The 10,682-nt window shown below is 44.1% G+C and overlaps 1 pseudogene; it reads left to right on the plus strand.

The window, feature by feature from the left end:
- The first annotated feature begins 1,436 nt into the window (after window positions 1-1,436).
- Window positions 1,437-1,554, plus strand: LOC126458815 (5S ribosomal RNA; annotated as a pseudogene).
- The last annotated feature ends 9,128 nt before the right edge of the window (window positions 1,555-10,682 follow it).

Consider the following 10,682-nt stretch of genomic DNA (forward strand, 5'->3'; position numbering starts at 1 on the left):
AACTGCTATTAGCATCGTTTCAGTACATAATGAGTGATGTAATACATCTACTTTAAGGGATGTCAGGTGCAAGATATCCGTTAACCACTGTATAAATTGAAACTATTCGAACTTAAAAATTGTAAATAACGAAATACCTATGAAAGGTCGCCCTTCGTATGCAGCAGTCTCGATCGTGCACTTGTACTGGTAGGACCTTATCAGTCACCTGCTGCGAGATAATCAACATTTCTCAGTGCAAAGTTCACGTGGCGCCTTCACGGTGCTCGAACAAAGTGTTAACAGCCGAGACATTAGCAGATGTCTGATAGTCATCGTAAACTAGAAAACGAGATTACTACATCCTGGCGTTGGGGACTGAAGTCCACTACGACCGCAGATTCTTTCGACGTTCGTTGTAGACATACGACACAATCGTCTTGACTAGCTCCATTTCCGATCACTTCCCGTGTTTTTGTTCAACAATGATATGTAGTCTTACGTATCCAGCATGGTCAGCCTCATGCGTTTGTATTAAAACACTTCTTGCGCTTTAAAAAATTCGTCCCTTTCGCTAATGAATAGTGTGGATGTAGCTTGAGACGTTTTGGATGCCGGTTCAGAGGCAGGCTACTTAGCACGAGAAACTGCAGCGCAGTGAGCGGCGTGCATGGGCATTATGGCAGAATGGGGCAGGGCATCCCTATCCGACAACAAAAATTTGGATTTTTCATGGTTCCCACAGAACGACTTGAATCGGATGGGGGTATTACTACATTATGAATGACTCTGTCGATTAATTGCCTCATCTCGACCAATCTTAATGTGTGCTTCCGTTCCCCACCATTCAGTCATATGACCAACTCAAATCAAAGCGTAGAAAATATTTGCTCGTAATGGTACCGCTGAAGCTCCTCTCGATATTCTTTCTCGTCTCTATATTTGAATACGCATGCCCATTCCAGTTTCTTCGGCGCTTCAGTGTAATATTACAATGTAGTGGAACATATTAAACAAATAAATACATAAATGATAATAATAGTAATAACAATAGTAATAAAAATAATAATAATAATAATAATGTCAAGAACATCCAATGTGACTCATTATCATAGAGTATTAATGAAGCAATATTTAAAACGTACGCTCAGCGGTTGATGACGTCATCGGTCGGAGATTAAGGCAGCAAAGTTAAAGTTCTTGTACATGCAGAGACGTATCGGACAGTCTCTAAAAAATTAAATTGTTAATAAGTTCGTTCTTTGTCAGTATAGGTGGCTGTGAAAGAAAGTTGAAATATAATAAGTTTCAAAATATGACATTATAGCGTACGCGTGCTGTAGTCGTTTTAACAGAACGCGCGTACGGGTGTCTCTACTTGGATTGGAATCATTCGCTGACCGACATGTCATCGCTTACAAGACCTGACATTGTGGAATAGATGCTAAGACCCAATGGGCAACGGCCTCGCTGCAGGGGATACACCGGTTCCCGTGAGATCACCGAAGTTAAGCGCTGTCGGGCGTGGTCGGCACTTGGATGGGTGACCATCCAGGCGGCCATGCGCTGTAGCCATTTTTCGGGGTGCACTCATCCTCGAGATGCCAATTGAGGAGCTACTCGACCGAATAGTAGCGGCTTCGGTCAAGAATACCATCATAACGACCGGGAGAGCGGTGTACTGACCCCACTCCCCTCCTATCCGAGGATGACACGGCGGTCGGATGGTCAGGGTAGGCCACTCGAGGCCTGACGACGTAGTGCTTATAGAGCCACAGTAGCTATAGGACATAAAAAAGTTCTAAAATAGCGACAAAGTGTATAGTCATTTAGAAAGGTCAATGTGATTATGTCTGCAGTGAGTAGTAAAATGAGTGATGTCGCATAGTGGCGGTGGCTGTCACACACTTCCCTGCCAGTTTTGTCATCGCCACGAGCGCAGGCAGCTCCGTAACATACGCCAGTTATGAGCTCCCCTTTCCCGGCGGGAGAACCCGTGAGCCGCTCTGCAGTAATCGCTGAGACGAGCGTGATTCACCGTTAATTTCCGCGACGGTGCGTCTGATGAGCGAGATAAGATAAGGTATCTGGCCGAGGCGGCGGCGTGCTGGCAGGCACGTAGCTCGCAGACTGTCGGCTCACGGGACCAGACTTCGGCGCCAGGGCGCAACACACACCTACTGCTGACTCAGCTATCCGGAGGGACCATTCGCAGTCACGTCTGCAGAGATTCCATCAGACAGTGCAGAGAGAGTGAGCAGCGATAGGTTTTCCAGCCGTCTCAAGGAACGAAGATTAGCGGTTAACGTCCCGTTGATGACAAAGTCCAGACGGAGCGCAAGTTCGATCTGGTAATGGGGGAAGTGTTGAAGATGAAAAAGTTTTAGAAGGAGGCCTTAGCACCAGTGCAGTAATCAGGTCCAGGTGGCTGTAGGTTACAGTAGTTACTCAGAAATCAAGAGGCGTGTTCAGGATAGACTAGTGCGGTGAGCTGCTTCAAACCAGACTTCCGACTGAAGGCCAAAACAACAACAACAACAACAACAAGAACAGAAAAAGAAATCGGCCATGCATTTTCAACGAACCATTACAGCATTCGTCTTAATTGATTTAGGGAAACAATAGCTGACTTAAATGTGGATGAGCAGATGGGGATTTGAAGCACTCTTCCGCAATACGAGCCCTGGGCCGTATCACTGCGCCAGCTCTCTCTCTCTGTCCGATCATCTTAACTTAGCTGACAGTGAAGTTGAAAGCCATGTTTCGACTCCCTGTACTTATCGAAATTTTTGCAAGGCAAGCTGGCGCGGAATGCCGATCCACCAACTGCAACAGGTCAGCGAGTAGCTGCTGGGAAGTCCGCCCCCGGTAGCTGAGGGGTCAGCGCGAAAGACTGTCAATGCTATGGGCCCGGGTTCGTTCGCCGGCTGGGTCGGAGATTTTCCCCGCTCAGGGACAGGGTGTTGTGTTGTCCTAATCATCATCATTTCATCCCCATCGACGCACAAGTCGCCGAAGTGGCGTCAAATCGCAAGACTTGCACCAGGCGAGCGGTCTACCCGACGAGAGGCCCTCGTCACACGCCATTATTATTATTATTATTAGCTCCTGGGAACGTTACAACTTATTCGTGTTGTATAGCCATTTTCGTTGTCCCCTCTCTTGACACGTTGTACCACGATTCTTTGATAACGTGAACGTGGAACGGAAGTATTTTTATTATAATTTTTTTTTTTTTTTTTTTTTTTTTTTTTTTTTTTTTTTTTTTTTTTTTTTTTAGTCCAAGTGTTTATCTGAATATTTCGTCCATAAGGGACGGCATTATAGGGGATGCGACTGTTGATCAATACAAACAAAATAGTTTCTGCGTCAGTGACTCGTTTAGTTTGCCACTGGGCGGTTCGATGGTTCATACCATCATCTTCAGGTGGAGAACTGTTTATTTACATGGCTGGTATTGGTGAAGGGTACAGACGTCTTTTCACAGCAGCAGACCAATGGCAGTTTAGATTATTCTGCGTCTTTTTGGAGCGGTAGAGTTGTAAAAGCTCTGCATACTGTTGCCTGATGTATTTCTTCTCCACTGACCATTACGTTTACACATGTATCACTTCTTTGAAACTACAGCGTAAATGTAATGCTCAGTGGAGAGGACAATATCAGGCAACAGTATGCAGACCTTTTACAACTCTACCGTCCCTCAAAAGACGCAGAAAAACCTTCACTGCCCTTGGCCTGCGACTGTGAAAAGACGTCTGTACCGACACCAGCAAAGTTAAAGCGTGTAACACTACGATGGCAGAAGGATAATCAATTCTCTTTGTGTGAAGCAGAATGGAGTAGTCAGAATCAGGAAAGGTATAATGCAGGGTCACTCACTGCCACCACTGATGTATATTTACTATACTTAAGGTGTACTAGGAAAGAAAAAAGACTATCCCAACGTAGGATTGGTCTCTCATGGACGAAAAATCTGCACAACACATGGTATATCATCTTTTAGTTCCCATCCCTATATTGGGTGAAGGACACTACTTTTGACTTGAAAATATCATTTAGTTCGCGAAATATACTGATAATGCGTTTTTACCCTATCTGGAAGTTGACGGGGTTTGCAACGCAATCACGAAACAGTTCATTATTAACCAAGGAACTGAAAGCAAGAGAAGTCATAGTTAATGCTCCCTGCTCCCTACAATGACAAACGTATAATTTCTTCACTTGTATCATTGCAGAACTCATAGCAATTCTCGTTTCATCAAATATCAATGATCCTTAAACTGTATCATTATTCCATTGAAAAAAAATCTGTAATTACTTGCTTACTGCAGAAGATTAATCATGTGGCAAAATATTCTCTTCTTTGTATGCTATCATCTGCCAAAATCTCGTTGCGGTATCTCTAACTGTTTATGAGATATAAGCAATGTCATGAATATTTGATTCTGGCTTTATCGCTGGTACGCGCAGGTGGAACTGAGTGCTCTCCACAGAATCCATTTTCTCGAGATTTTGCACAGATATAGTAGATCTCCTCCCAAGTCTGATAAAAGTTCAATATGTTAGCTATAATTCATACGTAGCGATGTGTGAACTAACATAGGCTACACCAAACGAAAACTCATGGCGACCCTTATTTTTCACTGCAGATTATTCGAATTTCGTGCAGTACGTTATATTATTTCAAAATCTCACACTAAATACGAACATTAATGAAATGATAGGCAGTTCATTATGAAGCTGACGAATGACGTACGAGGGAATCAAACTGTTTTATCGAAAAGCGTCAATAAAACCGTTTGAGAAAGATTCCAGTGAAGCCGACTTACGCGTGCGCCGCCCGTGCAGTTAAGCGACCCTGCTATGTACAGCGCCGAATATTACACCGTGTGGGAGCTTCGGCATACGAGCTAGCCGTCTCCACTCCCAGCTAAGTACACCCCAGGACACCATCCAGCAAACTCACGGTGAACATTACTCCCTGAGAGATGAGCTTAGGATTGATGAGCGAAACTACATCAGCATGTTGTTGGTTGGTTGGTTGATTCGGGGGGAGGGGACCAAACAGCGAGGTCATCGATCCCATAGGATGGGGAAGGAAGGAGGCCGTGGCCTTTCAAAAGAACCATCCCAGCATTTGCCTGAAGCGATTTAGGCAAATCACGGAAAACGTAAATCAGGATGGCCGGACGCTGGTTTGAACCGTCGTGCGAGTCCAGCATGTTGTGGAGTTGGTAGTGATAATGATTATGATGAGGTAGTGCTGCTGATGTGCAGTCTGTGGTTACTTTGAATCACTGCCGAATCGCGGTCGCCCTGTTTTCGAAAATTTACTGACAAGAATAATAAACCGAAGAACGGAAAAAGAAAACTGAGGCTTTCTTAGATAGGAAAGGTAAATACTTCACATAGAAGTTCTAACCTAGAAAACTGTTCGACAACGTAAAAGTGCAGGATGTTTGAAATTCTCAGAAAAACATAATTAACTATAGGGAAAGGCCGACAATATACAATGTGTATTAGAACCAAGGGGAAATAAAGAGAATGGAAAGCAAAGAAAGTGCTCTGATCAAAAAGGTGTAAAGCAGGCATGCAGCCATTCTCCGCTGGTGACCAAACTGTACATCGAAGAAGCAATGACGGAAATAAAAGAAGGCTCAGGAGCGGAGTTATATAGATGATGATATTCGCTGATGAGATTGCTGTCTTCCGTGAATATTAGGAAGAGTTATGGGAACTATTCAATGAGATAAACAGTCTGACGAGTACAGAATATGTCAGAGTAAACCAAAGAGACAAAAGTAACGAGGGGTGGCAGAGCTTAGAAGACAAAATGAAATAATTGCTACTGTGAAAGCAAAATAAGGCATGCGGACAACACAAGGGTGACAGAAGAAACTGGCTAGCACTAACAATGAGGTCATGCCCCGTTAAAAGAAGTCTACCGGCATTAAACACATCCTTAGATTAAGAAAGAAGTTTGTAAGACCGTACGTTTGGAGCATAGCATTGTATGGTAGTGACTGATGAACTGTAGGAAAGCAGGAACACAAGAGAATCGAAGCGTTTGAGACGTTTTGCTACAGAAGAATGTTGAAAGTTCGGTGGACTGGTAACTAAGGAGTAAGGACGTTCTCTTTATAATCGGTAAAGAAAGGAACATATTATGGAAAAAACTAACAAGAAGAAGGGACAGGATGATAGCACATGTGTGAAGACATCAGATAATGACTTCCATGGTACTAGAGGAAATCGCAGAGGGCAAAAACTACAGGAAAAAGCAGAGATTTGAATATAACTAACAAATAATCGAAGAAGTATGGTGCAATTGCTTCTCTGACATTAAGGTGTTGGCAGAGTAGAGGAAGTCGGAGCAGGCCGCATTAAACCACTCGGAAGACCAACCCCCCCCCCCCCCCCCCCTGTATCCTCTTGCAGTCCTACTGCAGTCGATGTCGACTTTACGTTATCGGCCAGACTTTCCTCGATTTTTGCCTCTATCTGTCATCGTGATCTGCGGTAAAGGTGCATTAGCGCATGAATTTGGCACTGATCTGGAAAGGAGCTCACTTACACTGATGAGCCAAAACATTATGACCATCTGCTTAATAACCTCGTCCTTGGAACGAAATACATCACTGATTCTGCGCATCAAGGATCCGACAATTTTTTGGTAGGTTTGTAGAGGTATGTGACATTAGTTGTCTACGCACAGGTCATGTAATTCGCGTAAATAACGGGCCGCTGATTCGCGCACGGTGTCATGGCGCGCAATAGCGATCCAGATGGGTTCCATAGGATTTACATCAGGCGAATTTGATCTGCAAGACATCAACGTCAGTTCACCATAAGGATCCTCAAACCAGTGCAGCACGGTTCTGGCTCTGAGTCAGGGACAGTTATACTGCTGAATGATTACGTCGCCGTCGGGGAAAACATCAAGCATGAAGGGATTCAAGAGGTTTGCAGCTGTCAGCGTGCCTTCGATTACTTCCAAGAGTCTCATGCAAGCGCGGGAGAACGTCTCCCATGGCATAACGCTGCTCCCATCAACCTCCGTCCGTGGCGCGCAGCACGTTTCGAGCCGCCGTTCATCTCCATGACGTCATTACTGGAGGCGACCATCGACCTACTGTAGGAAAAACTGTGATTCACTCGAAGGGCCAACACTTTTCCATTGGCCGACGGTCGAAACCCGATGGTCCCGTGCCTACTGCAGACGTAACCGACGATGTCGTTGTGTCCATACATAGAGGCAATCTGCTGTGGAGCTCCATGTCCCACAATGTACGATGAACGGTATGCTCCGAGTCGTGGCCGCCTAGTGGTAGTTTCAGTGTTCTACCTCTTTCTGTAGATGCTCACTACAGTAGCACGTGAATATTCGACCAACTTCGCCGTTTTCGAGATACTCGTTCACAGGCTCTGCGTAATAATAATCAGCCGTTTGTCAAAGTCGCTTATCTCAATGGATTTCCCCACTTGCAGCCCATATCTTCGCTAGGGTGATCCCCCGTCCATGTCTCCGCTTACATACTTTTGTTACCGCAACGCCACCAATCGGCATGCAACGTCGCGGTGGGCAGTGGTCATAATGTTTTAGCTGATCAGTGTATATCAAACATATTTCCTACTTGTGGATGTTAACATTTATCAGTCGATGAAAGACTAAAAGCACAAATTATACAGTAGGTATAGCATACCACTGTGTGTGCCCCAAAATTTAGAAAATAATGCTCAACACAGAAGAAAAGATTTAAAAACTGAATTCAGCGTGGGTCTATGCTCATTGTAAATAGTAGTAGCTGCTTGGTTTCGCCACTTACACTGACAATTACATAAATATTTCTGTATAAATTAAACAGCATTTTCTTGTTGTGTTATTATTATTATTTAATTTCCAGACGTGTTAAACCAGTTACATAAGAAGTATCTCAATTGGATTTTAGTTTTTTTTTTTTTTTTTCGTTACTGGTAGTCTCTCCATTTCCTTGCATGTGGTTATGACTCCAGAGAGATACTTGCGTCTACGAAAATTCTTCTCATAACCGCGTCATAATTTTTCTATTCTCAGACGTAATTGTGTGTCCTATACGATGTGAAACACTACATTGGTGATCTGGCGATTACTTCAGACCGATAACATGAGAAATGTAACGATTTTTTCTGGAAAAACTGTTCGTTTGTTTGGTGTCTGTTGTCTTGTTTATGAATAAGAGAGACGTGAAATTATCTTCTGTTTCTTTTCGTTCTTTGTTCTCAGTGCCTCATATAAAAGGTGAAATATGTGTGGAAACGAAATAATAATCTTTGAATATTACTATTTTTTTTTACCGCGATACGAGCAAATTGCATTTAATTTGTAAAAGAATAACAAGACAAAATGTTGTAAGAATAATAGTAATTGCAGTTATTCTACGTAATAATGGCCTCCTAAGTCAAAAAATGGTTCAAATGGCTCTGAGCACTATGGGACTTAACTTCCGAGGTCATCAGTCCCCTAGTACTTAGAACGACTTAAACCTAACTAACCTACGGACATCACACACATCCATGTCCGAGGTAGAATTCGAACCTGCGACTGTAGCAGTCTCACGGTTCCAGACTGTAGCGCCTAGAACCGCTCGGCCACCCCGGCCGGCCCTCCTAAGTCAGTAGTAGCTAGTTCAAATACGGGGCCGGCCGTGTGGCCGAGTGGTTCTAGGCGCTTCAGTCCGGAACCACGCTGCTGCTACAGTCACAGGTTCGAATCCTGCCTTGGGCATGGATGTGTGTGATGTCCTTAGGTTAGTTAGGTTTAAGTCGTTCTAAGTCTAGGGGACTGATGACCTCAGATGTTAAATCCCATAGTGCTTAGAGCCATTTGAAACATTTTTTTTTCAAATATGGGAATTAAAGTTTTCGTTTCCAAGATATCGCAAGGGAAAATAGACTGAGATATATAGTTCTTCATCCGCCAACATCTTTCATCAAATACCAAACCACTCAGCATTTCCTGAACCCTAACAATACCAAGGCATTTTCCACAGCGCGCATTACCAAGGCGGATGGGACATTTTATGTACACTCTATAAAAAAATCTAAAAAAATTCGTTGATTCTTGTAAAAGTATATTAACAACATACCTTTTAAAGAGGTCCTAATGTGTGTGTCCATAACCACCACAAAAATTGAAAAATGCAAATTTCGATCGTTGTCGTTGACTTTTAAGCTCAACATATTTTTTTAAAGAAATGTTGATGGTTGTAAAGCCCTGAATCTGGAAATACACTACTGGCCATTAAAATTGCTACACCACGAAGATGACGTGCTACAGACGCGAAATTTAACCGACAGGAAGAAGATGCTGTGATAGGCAAATGATTAGCTTTTCAGAGCATTCACACAAGGTTGGCGCCGGGGGCGACACCTACAACGTGCTGACATGAGGAAAGTTTCCAAACGATTTCTCATACTCAAATAGCAGTTAACCGGCGTTGCCTGGTGAAACGTTGTTGTGATGCCTCGTGTAAGGAGGAGAAATGCGTACCATCACGTTTCCGACTTTGATAAAGGTCGGATTGTAGCCTCTCGCGATTGCGGTTTATAGTATCGCGACATTGATGCTCTCGTTGGTCGAGATCCAATGCCTGTTAGCAGAATACGGAATCGGTGGGTTCAGGAGGGTAATACGGAACGCCGTGCTGGATCCCAACGGCCTCGTATCACTAGCAGTCGATATGACAGGCATCTTATCCGCATGGCTGTAACGGATCGTGCAGCTACGTCTCAATCCCTGAGTCAACAGATGGTGACGTTTGCAAGACAACCATCTGCGTGAACAGTTCGACGACATTTGCAGGAGCAGGGACTATCAGCTCGGAGACCATAGCTGCGGGTACCCTTGACGCTGCATCACAGACAGGAGCGCCTGCGATAGTGTACTCAATGACGAACCTGGGTGCACGAATGGCAAAACGTCATTTTTTCGGATGAATCCACGTTCTGTTTACAGCATCATGACGGTCACATACGTGTTTGGCGACATCGCAGTGAACGCACATTGGAAGCGTGTATTCGTCATCGCTATACTGGCGTATCACCCGGCGTAATGGTATGGGGTGCCATTGGTTACACGTCTCAGTCACCTCTTGTTCGCATTGACGGAACTTTGAACAGTGGACGTTACATTTCAGATGTGTTACGACCCGTGTCTCTACCCTTCATTCGATCCCTGCGAAACACTACATTTCAGCAGGATAAAGCACGACCGCATGTTGCAAGTCCTGTACGGGCCATTCTGGGTACAGAAAATGTTCGACTACTGCCCTGGCCAGCACATTCTCTAGATCTCTCACCAATTGAAAACATCTGGTCAATGGTGGCCGAGCAACTGACTCGTCACAATACGCCAGTCACTACTCTTGATGAACTGTGGTATCGTGTTGAAGCTGCATGGGCAACTGTACTTTTAAACGCCATCCAAGCTCTGTTTGACTCAATGCCCAGTCGTATCAAGGCCGTTATTACGGCCAGAGGTGGTTGTTCTGGGTACTGATTTCTCAGGAACTATGCACCCAAATTGAGTGAAAATATAATCACATGCTAGTTCTAGTGTAATATATTTGGCCCATGAATACCCGTTTATCATCTGCATTTCTTCTTGGTGTAGTAATTTTAATGGCCAGTAGTGTATTTAATGTGACATACAATGCGGAAGGTGA

Source organism: Schistocerca serialis, chromosome 2 (genome assembly GCF_023864345.2).
Source record: "Schistocerca serialis cubense isolate TAMUIC-IGC-003099 chromosome 2, iqSchSeri2.2, whole genome shotgun sequence".
NCBI classification, from domain to species: Eukaryota; Metazoa; Arthropoda; class Insecta; order Orthoptera; family Acrididae; genus Schistocerca; species Schistocerca serialis.